Raw genomic sequence first — 26143 nt, 5'->3', positions numbered from 1 at the left:
AGAACAGCACCAAGCCATTCACAAGGGATCTGCCTCCATCACCCAAACATCTTCCACCAGGCCCCACCTCCTGACACCACCACACTGGGGGTTAAATTTCAACATGAGATTTAGTGGGGACAAACAACCCATATCCAAACCACAGCAACCATTTTCCAGGCCCTGTTATAACCTGAAAGACACCATCCTGAACAGAGCAAGCCCTTGTATGCACATAGACCCCACAACCTAACCACAGTGAATAGAGAGGCCTAGAGACTGGGAGCTCTGAGCTGAGTCTCGTTTATGGTGAGATCCCACAGGAAAGATCCATATATTTCAAATAAGCTGCTGAAGATCCCAGAAATACTGTAAAACTTTTCTTTCCCACACGCTGGTTGTTCAATGGCTTCTTTAGGATTTCATAAAGCATTCTAATCTTCTTCCAATAAATTATTTTTTGGCCATGCTAGCACAAAAACAAATGAACCTAACTATAAAGGGAAAAAAGAGAATGTAGTAGTCTTCCTCTCCTTTTTGGTGTTATTCACCCTTTTTGCCATGAAACTTTCCAGAAAAAATAGAGTCCAACAATGCAGAATGAAGACCAGAGCAAAGGTGACGGAAGTGGTATAAACAAGTAAGTTAATTATTTTTTTCTCCTGGTGCCAACCTAGTGTGAAGCTAATCAGGGCTGTTCTCACGTTGTTGTTGTTGTTGTTGTTGTTGTTAATGTAAAAATAATTATATGAAACAGAAAAAGTATTGAACTGTGTCTGAAGTTCTGTTTTGATCCTAATTATGCTCTAACCAGTAGGGAGGCCTTGGGCTTTCTTTTCTCAGCTACAGATCATCATTTGTTTTAATTCCCTTACTTTATAAAGCGAGGCTTATGATCCTTCTAGTTCTAAAATTTAATGATCACCTAATAAGATAATATTTACTAATAATCTTTTATGATTTTAGAATCCTCTACATGTCAAAATATTTGGTTTCACCCTTGAGTAAATTTACAAATGCTATCAATTCTATTATGAAAAACAAGGATGTGAAGGAAAATGTGTATTATCAGAATCACTCATTGGGGCTCTACAAGGGAAACAACCTAGCTTACAGAGTTTAAAACTGATATAAAAAGAGCCACTTCTCTTCACCTAGTTACCTCTGGAGCACCTCTCAGTCTATATATCTTGACGTCCAGAATACCTTCACTGATCTCACACTCACCTAAACCTGCTTAGATGCTCCTCTTAAGAGCTGCCTCAGTAACTAACACTTTACCCCTCACATTTATCACTTACCTCACTGAATTAACAATCTTCTGTTTAATTAAGGAGTTCACTCTAGATTGTCAGCTTCTTAATGAAATTGGACATATATATGTGTAAAAACAATTATTTCAGAAACTGAATGAAAGCTTCACTAACAGAAACTTCCATTAAGGTTATATTCAAATTATTAAATCATTCAAGTCACTCCCAAAATACAGAAAGTTGAGTTATCTACAGTACATAACTAGATCAATGCCCAAGAAATTAAGGAAAAATAGAACTTTAAAAAGAACCACAGGTGATGATTCTAGGAAGATGACAGAGTTGCAACTACCAGAAATATAGCTCCTCACCTAGATGACAATTGCACTGGAAGAATCTGTCTGATGTAACTATGTTAGAACTCTGGAGTCTATGGAAGGCTTCCATCTTCCAGGGGACAGCTTAGACGGTATGTGGTGAATTTTGGTGAATTTCAGCTCTTAATACAGTAGCGGCTACCCATCCCCCACTCTAAGCCCAGTGGCAGGCAATTGTGCACCTGTTCCTGCAGCAGCTTTATATGATACAACTTTCACACAATTTTGAAAGCCAGGGTGGACGAACAGGACCCTGTCCTGCAATTATTAGGTATTTGTGCTCTGATCTCCAGATGGCTGCTTCTGATCACAGAAGTACACAAAAAGAGGTTATGGCCATTGTTTTTTCATCTCCCTCACTGTTACAAGCTCTCCCCGTCTGACTGAAATAACTTCCAGGGAATTTAAATGGCCAGCACCTTTTCCCCCTTCATTTTTCTCTTTTTCCCCTTTTGGGACCAGACACTGAAGACACAACCTTAAAAGGCAACTGCATATACAAGGGAAATTAGAAAGCCACCATGCACGCTCGAGGGTAGGCTCAGGCTCAGAAAAGACCTGAGAAGACCTTAAGTGTACACTTCAAGCTGATCCTTGGTGCAGAGACCACCTATAAGAATAAAATTAAAAAAAAAAAAAAAAAAGGCAAGGCAAAACCTAGGGATGGGAGAGAATCTGACTTCCAGAGTTACCATATTATTAGATTCAAATGTTCAGTGTTCAACAGCAATAAAAAAGTCACAGTGCATATGAAGTATAGCCCACTTAAAGATAAATAAAAAGTTAAGTATTGCACATTTAAAGATAAATAAAATAAACCAACAGAAACTGTCCCTGAAAGTGATATGATAGTAGATCTATCAGACAAAATCTTTAAAGCAACTGTTTTAAAGATACTCAAAGAACTAAAAGAAGACTTAGAAAACGTCAGGAATATAACATATGAACAAAATTAAAATATTAATAAAGAGATAGAATACCTGAAAATAAACCAAAAAGAAATGCTGGAGCTAAAAAGTGCGATAACTAAAATAATTAAGTCACTAAAAGTATTCAAAGACAGATCTGAGTGGGAAGAAGAAAGAATCAGTGAACTTTGAGATAGAACAACCAAATTCATAAAAGTTGAAAACCAGAAAGAAAAATTGAAGAAAAGGGAATGGAGTCTAAGAGACTTGTGAGATACCATCACACAAACCAACATGCATTGTGGGAATCCTAGAAGATAAAGAGAAGGAGGAGAGAGAATATTTGAAGAATTAATAACTGAAGACTTGCTAAATTTGTTGAAAGACATGACTGTAAACATTCAAGAAGCTTAATGAACTCCAAATAAAATGAACCAAAAGAGATACACACCAAGACACATTATAATCAAACTGTTGAAAGGCAAAGACAAAGAAAGAATTTTAAAAACAGCAAGAGATAAATGATGTGTCACATATGAGATCCTCAGTAAGATCATCAGCAGATCTCTCATTGGAAACGTTGGAGGCCAGAAGTAATGGCCTGATATATTCAAAGTGCTAAAGGAAAAAATAAGTCAGCCAGGAATTATATATCTGGCAAAAATGTCCTTCAAAAGTAAGGGAGAAATTAAGATATTACCAGATAAACAAAAACAGTGGGAGTTTGTTACCACTAGACTGACCCTACAAGAAATGCTAAAGGGAATCCTGCGGGTTGAAATGAAAGAACCACAGACGGTAACTTGAAGTCGTATGGTGAAATAAAGATCTTAATAAACGTAAATAGAGGAGCAATTATAAAAGATAGTATTATTGTAATGATGGTATGTAATTCTACTTTTTGTTTCTACATGTTTTAAGAGATACATTTTTTAAAAAAAAATTCCTAATCTAAAAGCTAATATTATTTTAACTTTTGTTTGTAACTCCACATTTTGTTTTCTACATGATTTAAGAAAGTAATGCATTAAAAATTATTTCTGTGTTTGGACATACAGTGTATAAAGATGTAATTTTGTGACATCAACAACTGAAAATGGTGGCGGTGTTAAAGGAGCAGAGGGTGTTAAAGGGGCAGAGTTTGTGTATGTTATTAAAATTAAACTGGTATAAATTCAAATGAGAATGTTCTGACTTTATAATGTTAAATGTAATTCCAACAGTATTCAAAAAAAGATAAAATAATATACACAAAAGAAAATGAGAGAAGAATTGAAACATTTTATTACAACAAATCAATTAAACACAAAAGAAGAAAATAATGCAGGAAATTTGTGCATCAAAAAACACTCTCAACAGAATAAAAAGGCAACCCAAAGAATGGGATAAAATATTTGCAAAGTATATATATGATAAGGAATTAATATAGAAAATATACAGAGACCTCCTAAAATTCGACAACAAAAAAAATTGAGTTAAAAATGGGCAAAGAACTTAAATAGAAGTTTCTACAAAGAATATATACTAACGATTGATAAGTACGTTAAAACATGCTCAGCATCACTAATCATTAGAGAAACGCAAATCAAAACTACAACAAAATACTGCCTCACATCCCCTAAGATGGCTTCTACTTTTAAAAGCTGAGAATAAGTGTTGGCGAATATATGAAGAAATTGGAACCTCTATGCACTCTTCGAGGGAAAATTGTATAGCAGCTATGGAAAACAGTACGGTGGTTCTCCAAGAAATAAAAGCAGAATTATCATATGATCCAGCAATTCCACTTCTGGGAGTGTACGCAAAAGAATTGAAAGCAGGATTTCAAAGACACAGTTGTACACTCACAGTCATAGCAGCATTATTCCCAGGAGCTAAAATGTGGAGGCACCCAAGTGTCCACTGACAGATGAACAGATAAACAAAAGGTGGTGTATGTTAGCCATAAAAAAGGAAGAAAATTCTGGATAAAACCTGAGGACATTATGCTCAGCGAAATAAGCCAGTTACAAAAAGACAAACACTGCATGACTCCACTTACATGAGGTACTTAGAGATGGAAAGTAGAATGATAGTTTCCAGGGCCTTTGGGGGAAGGGTCAATAGGGAATTATTGTTTAATGGGCAGAGAGCTTCAGTTTTGCAAGAAGGAAAGTGTTCTGGAGATTGAAGGTGGTGATGGTTGTACAACCATATGAATGTACTTAATACCACTGAACTGTACACTTAAAAATGATTAAGACAGTAAATTTTATGTTATGTGTATTTTTGCCCAAAAAAGAAAAAATTTACAATGAAAAAAGATCATAAGTTAAAATTCAATTTGTAAAATACTATGAATTGAATTACCAGTTGTATTTTCAGTATATTTTAAACATATTTTAAACATATAAACATATGTTTAAGTGTGGAATGATAAAGAACAAAATAGTATTCATGATCATATCCAGGTTTTCCTTATATGTATTTTTATAATGGACATGAATTTATGTTGTAATAATAACACCATAAAATATTTTTCAAAAGCACATAAAAAATAATCACCACAAAGTTTCTTCAGTTAAAAAGTTTCTTTAATAAGGAAGAGAAAGTTAGAAACAGGATATCTCATCTGAAAAATGAAGTGTGACTGTTAGGAAGAAACAACACAAGTTACCATGGAATAAAAGTGTCTCTTTAAAATTTGTGTGTGTATTAAAAGGGAATCAGCTATTTATCATTGCAGAGTTAATAATTTCGTGAAGAAATTATAGCTATTCCAGTTTTACTTTTATTAGGCTGAAAGAAATCATATTTAATAACACATCACAGTTGTAGAACTCCTTTTCTTCAACTTCATGTCTTCTGGAATGTTCTTGACAACAATTAAACTATATTTAACCACACATGGCAACACACATTATGTGACTGTAGATGAACAAACTAAGCCATTGCTAGGGCTTGAATGTTTGTCCCTTCCCAAACTCATGTTGAAACTTAAGTGTCATTCAAATAGTATTAAGAGGTGGAAACTTTAAGAAGTGACACAGCTGTGGGGGCTCTGCCCTCCTGAGTGGATTAATGCCATTATTGCAGGAGTGAGTTTGTTATCATGGGAATTGGTTCCTTATAAAAAGACAAGTTTAGCCCCCTCTCTCTCTCTCTCTCTCTCTCTCTCTCTCTCTCCCCCCTCTTTCTCTCCACCATAGAATGATACAGCAAGAAAGCCTTCACCAGATGCCAGCCCCTTGATTTTCAACTTCCCATCCTCCAGACTCTGCAGATGTAAATTTTTGTTCTTTATATATTACCCACTCTGTGGTATTTTGTTATAGCAGCACAGAACAGACTAAGACAGCCACTGAAAAGGCCAACTAATTTTCTCCTGGTGTTTACATAGGATGGCATAGGCTACTAGATGTCTAATCAAACATTCATTCTCCACTTTTTTTTTTTTTTTTTTTTTTTTAGCTAAGAACGTTTCCATTGTAAATCAAAAACCATTTCTCAAACTTTCTTAACAACAAGTATACAGAAATGTGATGTGGGATAGCTAGGGAAGCTTAAAGAGACTCTGTTAGTCTTATGCTTTTCTGCTTTTCTTACATTTTGCAGCCTGAAAAGCTAGCTGGAGAGGAGCTCAAACAAGATTGCATTTTATTTCTCTTTTATCTAACAGTCTAACAGTGCACAGACCTGGGCAGGTGTGGGAGCTTTCCTCAGTATGAGGCTCCCAAGTTTGCTCTGCTCGTCTCTGAATTCCAGCCAGCAGTCAGAAATATAGAGAGAAATGAAATTCTATTTTTTAAGCCACTGCATATCTATATCCCCTTGTCAAGAAGCTTAGCTCATTCTCTACTGACACTAGTCCTCAAAGGACTGCATGGAGCAGGGCCACTCCAGCACAGAGCTCTTCTGTAAAATCAAATGAACTCTTTTCTTTAAATCATTATGTTCTGGGGTCTGTAGCCTGTTCTAAAAATGCATATAGCAAATAGATCAGGCACACCTATCTTGCACCAGCAGGAAGAAGGCTATGAAATCTAAACAGCCTTCTACAAGAACGTATTTCTAACACTGGCAAAAAGTAGAGAATAATGAGTAAAGGACAATAGACAAAGAATTGCTCACAGAAAATGGAACAAGTTCTAACCAAGAATGTATTCCATTGCCAGGGCAAGAGTCTGTTTTTCTGCCCATTAGAATTTCGCCATTGTTACAAACCATTGAGTCCTGCACATTTCCCATTTCCCAATTTTCCATTTGTGAAAGAGATTTTATTGCAGACACACCATTCTACAACATCATTAAGTATTGGATGCAGGCGTGCGAGGCAAAAGCCACCCTGTCACTTGACAGAGAGGACAGCACATCACCCAGAGATCCTGGACTTGGGGACGGATGTGGCCCCCAGACAGGACTTTTGGTTGTTGGTATGTGGTGATTATATTCCATTGCTGAGAAAAAAGGTGAACCTGGCTACATGGAGGGCCAAAGGAGTGGGCTGTGATAGATCACTATTTTCTCCAGTATCCATTCTCCCCTTCCTTTCAAAAACAGAATCACCAAGTTTTAGCTAAATACATGGCCAAGAGCTGCAGACCAGAATTCCCCAGCCTCACTAGTCTGTTCCTCCAACCGAGTCCAGGCCAACAGAATGTAAGCAGACGTGAGGTGTGCAACTCTTGTGTTGCCTCTGTAAAAATGAAGCATTGGCTGGGTGCAGTGGCTCATGCCTGTAATCCCAGCACTTTGGGAGGCCGAGGCAGGTGGATTACCTGAGGTCAGGAGTTTGAGACCAGACTGACCAACTTGGCAAAACCCCATCTCTACTAAAAATACAAAAATTAGCCAGGCATGGGGGCAGGCTCCTGTAATCCCAGCTACTTGGGAGGCGAGGCAGGAGAATGGCTTGAACCCGGGAGGCGGAGGTTGCAGTGAGCCAAGATTATGTTATTGCACTACAGCCCACCAGCCTAGGCAACAAGAATGAAACTCCATCTCAAAAAAAAAAAAGCATTGTCCCCAGGACATTCTCATTCCTCCTTCCCAGCCCCTGGAAAATGACAGCTGCTGGATATGGGGATAAAAAGAAGCTGAAGACATAGGCTGAGCACCAACTAGGAAAGCCTTACTTAAGTTGAAATTTTAATTTACAGCCAATAGTTCAGGCACACAGTCTGGCACCAAACTGTAAAGGAATGAGAAACAATAAGGATAATGTACTAACTCTGTAATCTGTCTCTGTCCTTTCCATTTTAAAATTCTGAGATAATTTTTTCCTCTTTTTGTTATGAACATAGCCTTTCTTTTGTAAAATGATGATAATAACAGGCCATAGATTATTTTTTATGTTCTTGCTTTACAAAATAAGTGTCAGCATCCCAGTTTTTAAAAAATGATATTAATCCATGAAATCCAAAAATCTAGAAACCATCACAATAGGATACAGTGACAAGGAAGGCTTTAGGAACAGAACTTGCAAGATCTAATGTATTCTCTAGGAAGTCAACTAAAACGTCAGTCTAGTGAGTTATGAATTCTCCTATCCATAATCCTCAGAAAATGGTAGGAGAGCAGTGCTAGCAGACAAGACTATTTACTAAGATAGCAGAGTACCATTAAAGAGAAATTCCTCCTTTCATATGATTTTCTTCACTATTATTTACAAGTCTGTTTACAACATATTTTTAGAAGATGTAATTAATATTCAGATATTTCATCAACAATGAAGTCCTTACAGATAAATCCAGAGAATTACAATTTGTTCTGAGAACCACAAAAGGAATGTGATTTCACTATTATTCTTAGTCATTCAACAAGCATTCATTAAGCCAGGAACTTGGGGAACGAAGAAGGATACAGAGATGAAAAACACACAGACCCTACCTTCAAGAATCTCAAAGTCTGAAGAATAACATGGCTATGTAAAGAATAACTATAACATGTTTTGGCTGGGCGCAGTGGCTCACACCTATAATCACCGCACTTTGGGAGCCAAGTGGGGGCGAATCATTTGTGGTCAGGAATTTGTGACCAGCCTGGCCAACGTGGAAAAACCCGAACTCTACTAAAAATACAAAAATTAACCAGGCGTGGTGGGGCACACCTGTAATCGCAGATACTTGGGAGGCTGGGGCAGGAGAATTGCTTGAACCCTAGAGGCAGAAGTTGCAGTGAGCCGAGATTGCACCACCACTGCACTCCAGCCTGGGCGACAGAACAAGACTCCATCTCAAAATAAATAAATAAATAAATAAATAAACCATAATACATTTTCAGAGTTATAACAGATGATATATAATGTGAGAGGGAGAAAGTCCTAACATTGGGATTCTCTAAGTTGTTTTAATCAGTTTCTAAGCCACATTCTATCAATTCTAGCATGCTGCACACAGGTCCAAAACTCTAGTTTGATCATAAAGTGTTTGGGATGAGCAGAATCTTTCTAACAGGCTTGAGGACCTCCCCCCGACCAACACAGCCTGGAAAAACTTTATTTTCTTGTGAGAGAGCCTAAGACTCTTCTTGCCTAATCTTTCTTCCTTCAGATTCCAGACCTGCATCAGAGTCTGAAAGCTCTCCCTACCTAGTCCACTCCTTCCCCCTTTATCCTCCACAGGTGTTTCCCCAAAAGCCTCTTGTACATCGAATCCCCTCTTGGTATCAGCTTTTGGAGAACTTAAATTAACACAAGGAGTGTCCAGTTATCTAACATTGCGTAAAAAGAACCCTAAACCGTAGCTCAAAACAGTAATCATTTTATTATATCTCATGATTTTGTAGGCCAGGAATTCAGGCAAGGCTGCCTTAGGTGATCCTTTTGTTCTGTGGGGCCGATGGGCTGGTTGGGAGGGACTGGGATGGCTTCAGTCACACGTCTGCTGCGTTACTGTAGATAATTGGAAATCTGGGCTCAGCTGGGACTGGCAACCATATTGCCTGCTCATGGCATCTCCTCCACCATGGAGGCTGTATGACTTTTAAGATCTAGCCATACAAGTCATATAGCCTTACTTCTGCCATACTCTACTGATAAAAGTAATCACAAACACAACCAGAGTTAAAACGAGGCAATACACACCTCCTCCTTGAAACCGGGAATGCCAAAGAATTTGCTGTTATGTTTCTAAATCGCCACATGAGGGCACCCTTTCTCTTATGAAACCACTAAGTTCCATCAACTTCAGGAGACTATCATTCAAACCAGAAGAGACGTATTAATTCTAACCAAAAGTACACTTGCTACAACAAAAAAGTGCTGTATGGATCAGCAAAGATAAGTTCTAGTTTATACCTTCTTTTATCATTACAGCTCACCTGTCAATGCCGCAATCAACAAAAAAGGAATTCAGATCTAGTGCTTTACACTCCAAATGACGTGAATCTAAAGACCATGACCCTGGTGACCACAGTAGTTTCTTTGACGGTAAAATCTGTATTTCCTACAAGTATGGAAGGCTGTCATGCAACGTGAACCCTGGCCACTGACTCACTGATCATTCTTGGTGTGTGGAACTGTTACTCCTTTGGTTACTAGCAAGCATGCAGAGGAGAGTAAATTGCACCTGAACCTAACCTCCGACTAAGGGGCTGCTGTGACCTACTGTTGCCTTTTGGAACTTTAATTGGGGAGGTAAAAAACATGGAGTTATGATTACCAAAGGATAATGAGTTAAACTTCAGAGGAATAACACAGTCTTATATCCCTGTCATCTTTTGCTGAGGCATCTTCATAAAGATTAAGCACGTTAGGACCATGCAGCAGTGACTTTCCTTGGTTATAAAGCAAGACTGGATTCGCCATCCCAGTCATTGATAATGGTGAATGTCGAGTTTGTTTAGTGAGCATGTGTATGTGCTAAACATTCACTTGAACGATACCTTGAGAACTACGCTGGCATAATACAAATGCATTCGACAGGTTTTTTTGTCTTGCCTCTCAAATTCGCAAATTTACCTAGCCCTGAATAAAACCAAGTAACTACAGTATATAGAAAAATTTAGGAACCCTAAATAATGGATTGAAATTCTATTCAAACTTAACATCTAATTGTAATTTTTTAGTTATCAGTAACTAGACCATGTCATTCAGGGATCAATCTACCTCAAAGTAAATAGATTAAAATCTCTTAATCTAAGAAATCATTCAGTTATTAAAAAAAAAATGCGGGCCGGGCGCGGTGGCTCAAGCCTGTAATCCCAGCACTTTGGGAGGCCGAGACGGGCGGATCACGAGGTCAGGAGATCGAGACCATCCTGGCTAACATGGTGAAACCCCGTCTCTACTAAAAATACAAAAAACTAGCCGGGCGAGGTGGCAGGCGCCTGTAGTCCCAGCTACTTGGGAGGCTGAGGCAGGAGAATGGCGTGAACCTGGGAGGCGGAGCTTGCAGTGAGCTGAGATCTGGCCACTGCACTCCAGCCTGGGCGACACAGCGAGACTCCGTCTCAAAAAAAAAAAAAAAAAAAAAATGCGATTAACCTAGCACTTTTTTTCAAGGTTTTCCTTGTCTACCATAATTTTGATATGAAAGTGGAGTTCTTGGCAGAAAAAGCAGAGTCTATGTCTGAATCATTCAGAGTTAGAAACAATGGTTAGCACAGTTTAGCACATAAAAGTTGTCCAACAAATACTTGTTGAAGCCAGGCACTGTGGCTCACGCCTGTAATTCCAGCACTTTGGTCAAGGTGGGTGGATCAGTTAAGACCAGGAGTTCAAGATCAGCCTGGCCAACATAGCGAAACCCCGTCTCTACTAAAAATACAAAAAGATTAGCCAGGCGTGGTGATGCCCACCTGTGGTCCCATGTACTTGGGAGGCTGAGGCAGGAGAATTGCTTGAACCTGAAAGGTGGAGGTTGCAGTGAGCCAGGATCATGACAGTGCACTCCAGCCTGGGTGACAGAGTGAGACTCTGCCTCAAAAAATAAATAAATGAAATAAAATAAAGTATTTGTTGAATGATTGGTTGAATGAATGAATGGATGAGTGGTATTTATTTGTGTTAACTTACTCAATTAGGATTTTCATTTACGCATCTTCCAGAAGGTAGTGGTATAAATTAAAAATAATAGGTAAGATAGAGGCTAATTTAAATGTGAAATAGCTATATGGTTTCTATTCGGCTTGTTAACGATTAATACTTAGATGTTAATTATAATTTACTTAGGACAGATTTCCTTTGAACTTCACTTCTTACGTGTCCATATCAGACAATTAGGTCTTTTTAGCTAAACCCTGATATTCTGGTTCTCTTAACAACCATTACATCACCAACAATGATTAAAAGGTATTACCTTAATTACTTTCAGGCAAGGAATTTATCTACTTTGTTCAGCAGCAAGAAGGTCACGTGACACAGAGTAAGCACCCATTAAATATCTGTTGAATAAGGCAATTAATTATTAAACTCCATTTCTCAGTGTGAGTACATGACGAAGAATGTGCAGTCATCCCCAATCCACCCTGCATACCCACATTCTGATCATTACAGCAACCCTGAAAAGTAGGTATTATTTTATTCATTTCATAAATTAAGAAATTCCCACAGTTGGGATGTAATAGCACTTGGATTTGAAGCTATATTTGTATGTTCCCAAAGTCTTTTTAATTGCCTCTCCAGGCGCGGTGGCTCACGACTATCATCCCAACACTTTGGGAAGCCAAGGCGGGTGGATCACCTGAGGTCAGGAGTTTGAGACCAGCCTGACCAACATGGTGAAACCCCATCTTTACTAAAAAAGAAAAATATACAAAAATAAATTAGCCTAAAAAATTAGGTGGTGGCAGGTGCCTGTAATCCCAGCTACTCAGGAGGCTGAGGCAGGAGAATCACTTAAACCCAGGAGGCGGAGGTTACGGTGAGCCAAGCCTGTGCCACTGCACTCCACCCTGGGCAACAGAGCCAGACTCCGTCCCAAAAAAAATAAAATAATAACAATAATAATTGCCTCTCCAATAAGATAATCTTAAGGACATATACATATAGAAAACAAAACAAACAACAATTATTGGATATCTGACTTTGTATCTGGACTTACTCATTTGCCTCGTGATTGTCCCTGTTAGCCATGTTTAGGGACAATCTATTTTCATATAGAATCATCCATCAGGGCCCCGTACTGCCTTTGGCTCCAAATTCTGCCTCTTGGGGTTTTCCTATTAATTGTTGTCAACACCAAGACCACCAGACCACCATTCCCTTATTCAGCCTGGGTTTCCTGTCTTTTCACAAACCAATCATTCAGCCAACAATAAATAACCAGTCCTTGGTTCTTTTTTTTTTTTTTTTAAGTAGAGACAAAAGCACACTTGGCTAGTCCTTGGTTCTTTGAAGAAAGACTATGCTTACCTGAAATAACAACACAGAATTGAGCTCTAGGCAAATTTGTATTATAACCCAATCACTTTCTCTGATGTGTCCTCAGAGAATGCAAAATATTTGAATACTGGCCTGATGATCATAATTCTTCTCCCTACTCCAAAATCCTAAAGATATTCAATGTTTTATTTTTAGTTGTTGAGACAGGGTCTTGTTCTCTCACCCAGTCTGGATTGCAGTGCAGGCTCACTGTTGCCTCAACTTCCCAGGCTCAAGTTATCTTCCCACCTCAGCCTCCTGAGTAGCTGGGACCACAGCCACATGCCACCACACCCAACGAATTTTTGTATTTTCTGTAGAGACAGGGTCTTATTATGTTGCCCAGGCTGGTCTTGAACTCCTAGGTTCAAGCAATCCTCTCACCTAGCCTCCCAAAGTGCTAGGATTACAGGCATGGGCCACCATGCCTGACCTAAATACTTTTTTCTAGCAGTTACAATCTTTCATATTTAAGTCCTTACTTATTTTTATATTTCTCCCTTAGGTAGGGATCTAATTTTTATTTTTCCATAAAAACTAATTTTTTCTCCAAAATAGATCAAATTCTCATGTGCCTGTTTCTGGGTTCTGTTCTGTTCCCTGGTCTATTCGTATATTCCCATGCCAGTACCACATTGGCTTACCTACTATGGCTGAGTAATATGTTTGAATATCTGATGGAAAGGGGCTGTCCCCTCTTTTCTTTTCTTTCTTTTTTTTTTTTTTTTTTTTTTTGATTGTCTTAGGCAGGGGTCAGAGAATTATAGTTCATGGGCCCAACCCTATTCACTAACTATTTTAATAAGTTTTATTAAAACACAACTACTCTCATTTGCTTCTTTTGAACACTGCAACAGCCAAATCGGGTAGTTGCATCCAGCCACCAAAGATTAAAATGTTTAATATCTGGTCTTTTATAGAAAAAGTTGACCAATCCCTGGTCTTAATTTACTCATGGACATGTATACTTTTACATGAATTTCAGAATCATTTTGTAAACATTCCCAGTTCCAAGTTATTGATTGTAAGGAACAGAAACTGATTCTAAATTAATACAGAAATGAATTTTATTGGGAAAGATACCAGAGAGCTCACAAAATCAGAAAGAAGTTTAGAGAAACAGGCTCAGAAAATGGGCAGGAACCATGGAAGGCCTGGCAACAGAGAAGACCACACTGCTGCAGAGAGCCTAGTTAGGACACCACCAGGATGCTGCCCCAGAGAATGTTCTTCCAAACCATCCCTGCGTCACCCTACCACTCACACAAGCTTCAAAGTTCTGGAAAGGAGAATGTTATGTCCAAGTTAGGATCACATACTCATATCCCAGTCTCCAGAGAGAAAGAAGGTTCTGATTCTTCTCCCGCTTCCACAGAGAGAGGCAGGGCTCTGCCCTCTATCAAGACTTACTCAATGAAGGGTTCATTCAAAATATGAGAAGGCAGATTCTCCCTAAAGGTGGCTATAATTTTGCTTGGAATTGCCCTAAATTGAGGGAAAATGGTTATCCTTAAATACTGCTGCCTCATTCATGAAGATGATTCTTCTGATTATTAATTCAGGTTTCTTTTTGCCCTTTGGTAGAGTTTCAAAATGTTCTTCTGTGGTGGTCTTGTGAGTTTTTGTCTATTAAGTCCTTGATATTTTACAGGGATTTGTGGTTGTTTTAAACAGTATCTTCTTTTCTATTATTTCGGTAATTTTATTTTTTCTAGTACTGAAAAATGTTACTGACTTTTGTATATGGATCTTGCAATCCAACAAGTTTCTTATTACTTCTAAGAGTTTGTTGATTTACTTTAATTTTCTATGTAAATGGTCATAGCAGTCATAACACTTGCAAATGACAATTTTATTTTCCTCCAATCCAATCGTTATATTTCTTAGTATTCTATTCTACATTATTACATTGGCCTGAGCCTCCAGTGTGAGGCAGAACATTATGATAGCCAGTTTCTTGAATTATCCCTAATTTTAAAGCAAACATTTTTCAAGATTTTCCAGGTAAACAGTAAATATCTTTTTATTACAGTAAGGAAATTTCTTTCTGTTCCTAGTTTTCTGCTAATGTAAACTGTAAATAAATATAGAACTTTATGGAATGCTTTTTATCCTCTGTTGAAATGTTCTAAGTATTTCTTTCTTTAGTTTCTTAGTATGGGAAATCACATTAATAAATTTTTCAAAAGTAGAATTATCTCCTTGCAGTCCTAAGAATTAACTATAACTGGTCATGGTATGCTATATTTTTAAATCATGATATATTATTTTAGTAATTACCAAATTCAGTTACCTAATGCATATTAGTATTCTTGCATTTATGTTCAGAAGTGAGACTGATCTGTAATCTACTTTATTGCAGTGCTCTTATCAAGTTTTGATACTAGGGTTATATTGGCTTCATAAAAGGAATTATAAGTCATTTTTTGTTGTCTTTTTTTTTTTTTTTTTTTTTTTTTTGGCAGAATCTCGCTCTGTTGCCCAGGCTGGAGTGCAGTGGCATGATCTCAGCTCATTGCAACCTCCACCTTCTGGGTTCAAGCAATCCTCCTGCCTCAGCCTTCTGAGTAGCTAAGACTACTGGCATGCACCACAACGCCCGGGTATTTTTAATAGAGACAGGATTTTGCCATGTCGGCCAGGCTGGGGAATTTTTAAAAGTTGAAGTGAATTTTTAAAAGTACGAAGATTACAGTTTGTTCTTTAAAAAGTTAATAAGAATGAAGAAATAGCCGAGTTGACTGACCACACAGGAAAACTCCAGTTTATACTTATAGTCCTGAGATAACTATTAATAGCAGCCCCTTTCATTCTCAAAATATCACTGTTGAGCAATCAATTATCCACTAGAGTAAACCTACAATAACTGACATGGATTTGATGTCACATGCTAGCTCTATCACTGTGATAAATTCCCCTGGCCTCTCTTAGCTTCAGGCTTCCCATCAGCAGAATGGAAACTGTGACATTTACCTTCCTGGGTAGTCTGAAGAACAAATGAAATAAAGCAAGTAAACTGACCAATTATTTTTTTTAAGTTAGTTAATTTCAGCCGTGGGCATCCGCAACCCCCAACAGAATTTCAAAGCGTTCTTGACTAGAAGCAGGACAGTTCATATGAGGTCAGACCACCAATGCCCAGCCCCCATCCCGGCCACCTGCAACCCTATCTACTAGGTAACTAGGGATATTCAGGTTTGATCTATGGACCCTGAATGCAGGCTCATTGCAGTGCTCCATTCTGAAAATCAGGGAAGCCCAAGTTTAAAGACATCACCTTCAACCACTCCTCGAACCCATCACACGTCCTGCCAATTGTCTCATTCATCGAGTCCTTCTGAGGCCTGGGTGTTTCCTTGCACTTGCTGATCCTCCTCTCCACAAATATGTGGCAGGGTGCAAATGCTCACTATTTCAATACAAAATCTTAACTGTTTTTGTTTTTCTTCCCTTTTTTTGATGGACTAGAAAGTGAAATGCAAATATTTTCCCTCATTTTGAATTAGTAATCTCTTCCTTTCCTGGAGCAAAGAGGAACATGTTTTTCAAGTTATGAATTTGATGAACTATAAAAGCATATGGTGAAAGAACAAGAGGGAGAAATATCCACCCAAACTAGAGATTACTTTAGACATCCTGAAGAGAAGAGATCTGTAGGTCTAGAAGCAAGAAGGACCCATTCTCTGGTTAGGTCATTGCTATGGGAAGCAAGACTTCCAGGCAGGAGGTACTCAGTTCATCTAGGGAAACAAAGCCCCAGGCAATGGTTGCAGAGCTTTGCCAAATAGCCCAGTGTCCTAAATATGTTATGGAAACTGCCAGATGCTGCCAGACCTGCCAGTACTGTGCAGACACAGACAATGGGCATGTCAGCATTGACTGATGTGGGAGATGACCAATGACTAAGGAAGGCCTCCGGAGCCTTGGCAGAGTAAGGGAGTGTAACTGAGGTGGACCCAAACCTACTGGAATGATTTACGTTCACCTTCCTACCAGCCTAATGGATGCAGCTTGGAGTCAAAATTAGGTGGATTCATAGGTCATAAACATTTTGCTTCTCTCACACTTGAGCTTTCAGACTTAGAGTCAAACATAATAATACAGGAGATTCCTAATTCAGGGTGTAGATCTAGTAGTTGAGAGACTACCCCCTGGAGGAAAGATTTCTCTGCTGACCATTCCTTGGTCACCCTTCTGGATTTATTTTGGCCACACTCCAACCATGCTTCAGCCTCTCACACCACACTGCTCACCAGCCTCAGCCTTGATTGTCGGCCCCAGAAGCTGGGCCAGGTTTTCAGGGTTGGGCTTCAGTATCTCCTCTCTTGCTCTGTCTTGATCTGGTTCATCTCAAGAACAAGACACTTGTAGGATGCAAGGAATTTCTCCTCTTCAGTTTCACCTTTCAAATGCTCTGGGATGGCTATGTGTCCCCTTGTGACTCTCAAATCTGTATCTCCAGCCCTGCCCTCACTACAGAATAGCAACTCGTATGTATGAGAACCTACTGGACATCCCCTTGAGTCTCCTACATAAAAATCAAGAACCAGATACTAAAAACAGAACCTATTAGCTCATGCTACCCTACCCTTTGATGTCACCATCTCAGTCATTAAAACCACGACCCAGTCGCTTTAATAAAAAACCCAGAGTCACTAATTCCTTTAACATGTTCTTAATTCACTATCTTCTCCAGTCCCATTGCTGCTGAGTTAGTTCAGGGCCTCATCATCTCCTGTTTGAATTATCACAACAGCCTCCAGTTTGTCCAGTTTCTATATACACTCCACAAAGCCAAACCGATCATTCTAAAACACAAAGTGACGGTCAGTCCCCTTTTCATACTCTTCAGTGATGTGCTACTACTCTTGTTGCATGTCATACCAATTATGACCCCTGGCCAAATCCAACCTGCAGCCTAATATTGTATGGCCCTCAAGCTAAGAATGGATTTTGTATTTTTAAATACAAAACAAAACAAAACAGGAACATCCAGTGGTGGCCATATCTGGCCTTCAAAGCCTGAATTATTTACTAGCTAGTCTTTCACAGAAAAAGTTTGCTACCCCACTAAAATTTAGATAGCCTCACTCTGGCCCTCCTCTAACCACACTTCCCTCCTCACTTGGGATCAGGAGTCTCTATGGGTCCAAAGGGCTGTTCTTCCCAGAGCCTGTGTCCTCCCCACTTATAGACAACACTCCTGGAACACCCAGCCCAAAAGATCTGAGTTGGCTTCCAGATCCATGAAGCCACTGGGCTGCCAAGGCTCATTCTTAAGCCTTAGAGGAGACCAAAAGGCAGATGTTTTCATGAGGATAGGACATATGTTAGATACGCAGGCTGGCCTATTCACAGATGTGTGTGAGGATCTTTAAGTTGTAGGAGAAGAAATAGGAAGACAGCCTATTTAAGTTGTAGGAGAGGAAATAGGAAGAAGCTTGTACTTCTGCTCTTGCCCTGAACTCCACAAGTGTTAGGACAAGCCTGCTTAGGATGCAATACTTTAAAATTCCCTTGCATGGTAACTAAGCTCTTCATGATATAGTACTTGTGGACACTGCACTCAAGACAAGTGTGAACCAGGCTGACTCATCACACACCATGCTGTTTTATCAGCTCCCATGTACTGGCCTTCCTTTCATTGCCCATTCTCCTAGTGGAATCTTCTCATCTTCAAGACTCAACTCAAGAGACAACTCCTCCATGAAGCCTTTCCTACTCTCTTGTAACTGAAACGCAGGTTCAGTTGCTCACTGCTTGCAAAGTCCAATGAACAAGAGCAAGGTCTGGTATAAAAAAAGTACCTTTTATTCCAAAGCTAGCTTAGGAGAAGAAATATAGGCTTCCTGTCTTAATGGTATTTCTTTGCTTTTGGAGCAAAAAGTGGGCACTTTAAAAGCCAGGAGAGGAAGTAAGCAGGCAGGGAGGGTCCATGTGATAGCTTGGTACCTTATCTACCAGGCAGTTGAGTTGGCATCTTTATAGGCAGAAATAGGTTGTAAAGGTGGCTGAAAATTCTCCAGGTGGGAGAGCATTTCCTGGCAGGACTTTGGGTTGTAATTCAACTGTTATCTCTCAAGACAACTTCCTGGTGGGTGAGAGGTTATAGTTGTGTTTCTAAAGAGCTAAGTAGGAAGCAAAGGAAAGGAAGAAAGAGAAAATAAGAGAGAGAAAAAAAAATTAAACTATGTCTTAGAAAAATGGGGTTTCTCGGTTACACTCCTCTCATAATGTCCCATCTTTTCTCCTTGTTTAGTCTTAGTAGCCTCAATGACCCTATGAAAATGTCCATCATAGCACCTATGACACTATTATACCTAATTCATTGTGTCTGTTTTCCTCCATTAGGCTAGACTGTCATTGAGGACAAAGACTTGGTCTAATTTGTCTCTGTAATCTAGTCAGTTAGTTGCATAGTTGAGTATACACATAATATATCCTCAATGACTGTTGCAGAAATGCATGAATAAATGAATATGTATGATCAGTAAACCTTACCACATCCTGGGATCCATTCTTAAAGTACATAAATACTTATATACCCCAAGTGACCATGGGGTCAAATTTTTTTTTTTTTTTTTTTTTTTTTTTTGAGACGGAGTCTTGCTCTGTCACCCAGGCTGGAGTGCAGTGGCCGGATCTCAGCTCACTGCAAGCTCCACCTCCCAGGTTTACGCCATTCTCCTGCCTCAGCCTCCCGAGTAGCTGGGACTACAGGCGCCCGCCATGTCGCCCGGCTAGTTTTTTGTATTTTTTAGTAGAGACGGGGTTTCACCGTGTTAGCCAGGATGGTCTCGATCTCCTGACCTCGTGATCCACCCGTCTCGGCCTCCCAAAGTGCTGGGATTACAGGCTTGAGCCACCGCACCCGGCCCAAATTTTTATCCGTACTAAATTAGAATCAAACTAGAATCATAGAACTGTAAGGGAACAAAACTTTACTTTTACTCCCTGGGGTTTTTCAGCTGGGTCTGAGAATTAAGTTGACATGAGACAGGTGAACAGAAGAAAAGCATACAAACTTGTTTAATACAAATGCTATGTAGCACAGGAGTCTTCATAAGGAAATGAGCACCCAAAGTCACAGTTAGAGTTAAACACTTATATTCTGAATTTAACAAAAATTTAAAAACTTATGAAAATGTGACAAAGTTAAAAGGCTTGATCTAGGGTAGTTGATGGGGTAGAGAAGAAACTGGGAAGATAAGAGTTAGTTTAACAAGGTTTGATTTACAGATTTCCCTCCCTATATTTTGCTTGAACTTCCCTTCCCCAATGATAAGAATAATGTTTCCTTCTGGTATAGGGAAGACACCTTTCACACGGGAATTTCATCTCCTACTTTCAAGAGATAGAAAGAAAGAGTGATCTTGTACCTGCTGTTTTTCAAGTACCTTATTTCAAAATAGTCAATATGCCAGAGGAGCATATTTTGAGGCAGCATGTTTTTAACTCCTTTATTTCTCCCATCTGAAACTTCCCTAGAAGTTTCATACATTAAAAGCTGAGCAGATGGCGGTGGAGAGAAAAATTGGGTTAGTAGCTGAGTGGCAAGAGATGTGCAAAGGGAGAGAAGAACATAGATTACAAATATGAATCATCACAAAAGAACAAATCTAAGCACATTTCATCATATCCCATTAAGCCAGTCTCCCATCCCTAGAAATAGGTCAGTCCATTAAAATCGTGAGCCTCATTTATCTGATGGAGAGGATTAATATTTATTTCGCCCTTTACATGGCGCCAATTAGACACTATTTGTCCTAAGCTCTTTACACAGAAGCAGCTTTCTTCACCAATGATCAAGCAAGCTCCTCCTAGTTTGACTGTTAGTGAATCTAGTCCATGACAATTTTGGAGTGAAATAGCATGATGACAGCTCACTGTAGCCTTGAACTCCTGGGCTCTAGCAAAAATTTAACTTCTGATTGGAGTGCTTCCAATGTTTACATAGTAATACTGAACTCTTGTCCATTACTATGGAAAGACTTGGAACTGCCTTTTCCAAAAAGTGAGTTCCAAAGCCCAGGAACAAGATTTCAATAGTGAAAAGAACTTATAACTGTGACACACAAATGGGTTTTCCATAATGTCACTTCTGGTACATTTGTGTGGCACTACTTTGTGAACAATTGAGCCCACACTTGTAATCTGACTGGCATCTAAAGGGGAGTATCTGGTGATGGGAGGTATCAGGTATTCAAGTCTGCATCATCCTAACCATATAGATGGGAATACCATATATACTTTGTTGCCACATAAGATAAAAAGACCAGTGTTTTTCATGGAGGAGGTCAGAGTGGAATTGTGACCCACCAGTCTGGGGTTTGTTATGTTTTGACACATGTCATGTTGGCATCTGCACATCCCCATCTTCCTATGTCCCTGTCAGTCTGTAGGAGCAGAACTGCTGCAAAATATCTGATATAAGAGTCCTAGAGTTTGGCTTTGGCAACGATAAGGTATGGTTTTGTCATCTGACCAAGTTAATCTACATTTTTGGTCTATCCATATGTAATCTTTGGTTTTTGGAAGCCCAGTTAGAGGAATAGCTGAACTACCCCGGGTTGCACAGGGCTGGCTTGTAGGCCAGCTATGACATCCGGTGATTTGGCAAGTGCTTGTATCACAAGAGTCAGTGCCAGGACCATCTATGACCTTCATGAAAGGTTGAAGATGCCGCCTATAGAACAAACCACAGGATTTGGTTCCAACATATCCTTGGTATATCACCCAGGAAGGGCCCGGCACCATGATTATTTTCCATACAAAGGAAACAATTTGCCTTTAATGACTTTACTTGAACAAAGGAGAGCCTTTGAGCTTTCATAGAGATTTTTCTATATCAAATTAACTCACCAAAAGAAGTAGAAAGGTATTATTTTCTTTTTTCTTTTTTTCTTTGAGACAAAGTCTCACTCTGTCACCTAGGCTGGAGTGCAGTGGCATAATCACGGCTCACGACAGCCTCAACCTCCTGGGCTCAAGCAATTCCCTCACCTCAGCCTCCCAAGTAGCTGGGACTATAGGCACACAACACCACAGCCAGCTAACTTTTTGCATTTTTTTTGTAGAGATGGGGTCTCACCATGTTGCCCAGGCTGGTCTTGAACTCTACTCGCTTAAACCTCCCAAAGTGCTGGGATTACAAGTGTGAGCCACTGTGCCCAGTGATATTATTTTGTTGGTCATGGATACCATACCCTGTCACACATCCATTTTCCAAGTTGGTCCACCAGGTACTTGCATTGGCAGAAATGAAAATTAGTTTAGGTTATTTTGCATAATCTGGATGGCACTGACATAACCAGCAATCAGATTAATTAATGTGGCCAAGTTTAGAAAACTGGTTTCAGGGAAGTTAGGTCCACAATTAACCTGTTGAGAAAACTGTCAGGGTTAATAAAGGAGAGACACGGTTTCAAAAAAAAGGTCATAGTGGAGGATCAGAGGGCCAATCGAAGAGACTGGAACAATGATCTCCACAGTCAGCCCTTAAATAAAAGGCCAATAAGTCAACACGATGGAGGGATTAGTGAACAGGTCTGTTCATAGGTAGTCTGTGATGAAGGAAGCGGGTTTGTTTGTTGTTCTCTGATCTCTTGTTGTTTTTATATTTATTGAATTTGAGAGGCTGAAGAGAGGAAGAAAATATTAATAGGTGCAAGCAAAGTTTCTTGATCTGTGATCTTGGGAAAAACTGTCTACTTCATGATATTGTTTGCTTCCTGGGCCTGGTTCTCAACTCTGGAAATCCTTACTTAAATGTTACCTGTAGGGATGGTCTTTCAGTTGCCCTGGGACTGGTCTTCTGGGTCTGGTTTGGCATGACTTGCATGAATCCTGGAGGGTTCTTCTTTCATTTTGATAGCAGAGTAGGTGGTTAGTGGTACTTTTCAAGGGCATTTCCAGTTAGGTGACAGCGCATGTTTTCTTCTGAAAACCTTGATGCACTCTGATTTCCCAATCAAAAGGTTTATAGTAAGGCTTGTTAGTCAGCAGAATCCATCCCCCTTTTACCTGCTGATGATATGCTCTAAATATAATAGGGTCTGTGTATAGCTAGTCATAGCATCAAATTGTTCACTGAAGTCCCTGTAATGTTCATTCAATCCAGAAATGGAAGGTTTAGAGCTGCCAGTAGGCATGGGGCAACCAAACACTATTCCAAAAGAGGTTAATCCATGTCTTCTATTTGGAGTATTCTAGATTTTTATAAGGGGTAATGCTTTTTGTTTGTTTGTTTGTTTGTTTGTTTTATGGAGTCTCGCCCTGTCTGGAATGCAGTGACGCGATCTCAGCTCAATGCAACCTCCACCTGCCGGGTTCAAGCAATTCTCCTGCCTCAGCCTCCCAAGAAGCTGAGATTTCAGGCGCCCACCACCTCGCCCGGCTAGTTTTGTATTTTTAGTAGAGACGGGGTTTTGCCATGCTGGCCAGGCTGCTCTCAAACTCCTGACCTCAAGTGATCCGCCCACCTTGGCCTCCCAAAGTGATGGGATTACAGAGTTGAGCCACTGCACCCTGCCCTTTTTTTTTTTTTTATATAAGGTATAATGCTTTCAGCCAATTAAGTACAATTTCTTTACGGACTTGTCCGAAAGTTACTTTTGTGTCTCAGGGTTTACATTCCACTTGCTTTGAGGATTGGGAATGATATAGGGTATTAAATTACAATGAATACCCTAGAATTTTTACAAACAACTGTTTTATTTCTGCTGTAAAATAAGTGCCAGTGGTCTGATTCAATCTATAATGGAATGTCCAAATGAAGAATGATCTATTTATTATTTATTAATTGATTAATTTATTTTCGAGACAGAGTCTTGCTCTGTCTCCCAGCCTGGAATGCAATGGCACGATCTCAGCTTACTGCAATCTCCATCTCCCAGGTTCAAGTCTCCTGCCTCACCCTCCATAGTAGCTGGGACTACAGACGTGCACCATCACATCAGGCTAATTTTTGTATTTTTTGCAGAGATGGGGTTCTGCCATGTTGGCCAGGCTGGTATCGAACTACTGATCCCAGATGATCCACCTGCCTCAGCTTCCCAAAGTGCTGGGATTACAGGCATGAGCCACTGCACTGACCTGTTATTAATTTCTTTACCACTGTCATGGTGTCAGCACATCTAGTCAGATAGCATTCAATCCATCCACTAAACATACAGACAACAACCAAACCGTAACAAGAGCCTGAAGCCTAATGTCTTAGAGGACTTGCTGAGGCCTGTTGGTCTCCTCCAGAAATTTGATGGGATTTATTAGGAGTGCACTGAGAATAATTCAGTTAGAAATTTTGTAAATACCAAGGCAAAACCAATTATCTTTTCATTCCTTCACTATCCTCTGTCTGTACATATGTCTCATCTGAAGGAAGATGAGTGCTTCAAGCCAAAAAGTCAAAAAGAAGGGGGCCACAGGAATTCCACTGGTCACAGGTATAATACACCTGATAATTTTATCTGACATTCTTTTGTATTCATTTGTGGGTTTTTGTTGTTGTTTTTGCATTGTGTGGCATTCTCTGTTAATCAATAACACCAGTAAGCAATAAAGGCAGGTTAATAAAGGGTGGAAAAGAATAAGAAGGTTCTTTGGGGCTGCATTCTTAGTAGCCTTCTCCACCCTCTCAGTTCCCTAGAGATATATTATCAGTCTCCTTAGGATGAGCTGAACAATGAACAATAGCAATTTGAATAGGGAGGTGAATAGCTTGTAATAGAGCAGCAATTATATGCTCATTGGCAATAGGATTATCAGCAGAAATTAAGAATCTGCTGGATTTCCAGATTGTCAATAGTGTGGCAGACGCCCAAGGCATATCTGGAGTCAGGGTAAATAGTGGCAATTTTTCCTTTGCCATTATGCCAGCTCTAGCAAGATCTATACATTCAGCAGCTTGGGCTGACTTTACAGTGGACAAAGAGGATGCCTCAAATGTTTCACAAGGGAAAACTATGGCTTCACAGTTATGTTTCCTAGAAATGTCATCCACGGAAGCCATTACAAAACAGAAATAAGTCTGGATTGCCTAAGGAGTATCTAGGAGGTCTTCTTGTGGTTTTGAGACCTTTTCTATCATTGCAAGGCAATCATATGGGATGGAGTGAAGATCTCCATCATCAGGGAGGGGCAGTAGAGCAGCCGGGTTTAAAGTGTTACAACAATGCAACATGATGGAGGAGCTGGTGGACAGGGCCTGTTCATAGGTGGCCTGCCACCTGGAGAAAGGTGCTGTATCTTATGAACTTGTAAGAGAACAGACAGCATGGGGAACATATTGATGAATGAAGGAGTGTAATATCAGAATACACTGGCTTTGTCAATTATTAGGGTGGTAGCTGTGGCTACTGCACATCGTCATGGGGGTCCAGCTGATATGAGAAATATGCCACAGGGTGTATCAGAGAGGCAAAAAAATTGTTCCGAATATCTGCAGCAATCCCATTATTTCATGGCAAGATGGGCAAAAAGGTATGTCAAAATCAGATTAGCTGAGAGCAGGGGATGTGGACATTAGTTTTAAGGCTCCAGAGGAGATTTATGGCTCTGCAGGCCAAGAAAATTGGGCTCAGAAGTAGTGTCTGGGAGGAGGGCATATAGGAGCTTAGCAAGGGCAGCAAAATTAGGAATATATGGGTGGCAATAACTAGCTGCCCCTAGACATTTATGTAGATTTTTTTTTGGGAGGGGAGTGCACAAAATTGACTCTAGGCATTTTGGGGTGAGCTTTTGAGTGCTCTGAGATACGACAACCTAGCAATTCAATCCTACATAAGTAACAGTTATTTGCCCCCATTGAAGTTTAGATCGGAAGGCTTTATAGCCTCTGTTGAGCTAGTGCCTTTAGGAGAATGAGGGAGTCTAGAAGAGCAGGCTGCTTAGTTCAGTAACAAACTAAAGGATCATATCAGAATAAGGAACAAGAGTGGAGCCTTGGGTAAAGGACACAGAGTCTAAGCTGGCTTTAAGGACTGGGGAAAACATTGAAAAGGACTCACAGTATCCCTGAGGTATATGAGTTCATGTTAATTTTCTCCCTCTAAACGTAAATGTAAAGAGAAATTTTGAGTCAGGGCGCAATGGAATCGAAAAGAAAATTGAGCAGATGTCAATCATTGTAAATCAGGCTATATCAGCAGAAATTGAAGTAGAAATGTCAGCTGGATTAGGGACTAAGGGGTGGTGAAAAATCACAAAGGAGTTTATGGGCTCTTAGATCTTGTACAAATCAATAGATTTTATTCCCGTCTGAATGAAATGTTCCTTCTTTCTTTA

The 26143-nt window shown here is 39.6% G+C and overlaps 1 long non-coding RNA gene across 1 annotated transcript in view; it reads right to left on the bottom strand.

Annotated features, from left to right (window-relative positions):
• Positions 1 to 6751: 6751 nt before the first annotated feature.
• The window catches only part of LOC140708927 (uncharacterized), a 32806-nt gene continuing 13414 nt past the window's right edge, over positions 6752 to 26143 (bottom strand). Inside the window, exons 2-3 of the long non-coding RNA XR_012089269.1 lie at positions 11796 to 11880; positions 6752 to 7043 (exon numbers count right to left, since the gene is read on the bottom strand). This is a non-coding gene — a long non-coding RNA (uncharacterized lncRNA). The remainder of the gene's footprint in view (positions 7044 to 11795; positions 11881 to 26143) is intronic.

This window comes from Chlorocebus sabaeus, chromosome 1 (genome assembly GCF_047675955.1).
Source record: "Chlorocebus sabaeus isolate Y175 chromosome 1, mChlSab1.0.hap1, whole genome shotgun sequence".
NCBI lineage: Eukaryota > Metazoa > Chordata > Mammalia > Primates > Cercopithecidae > Chlorocebus > Chlorocebus sabaeus.
This window is presented reverse-complemented; position numbering and strand designations above follow the sequence as displayed.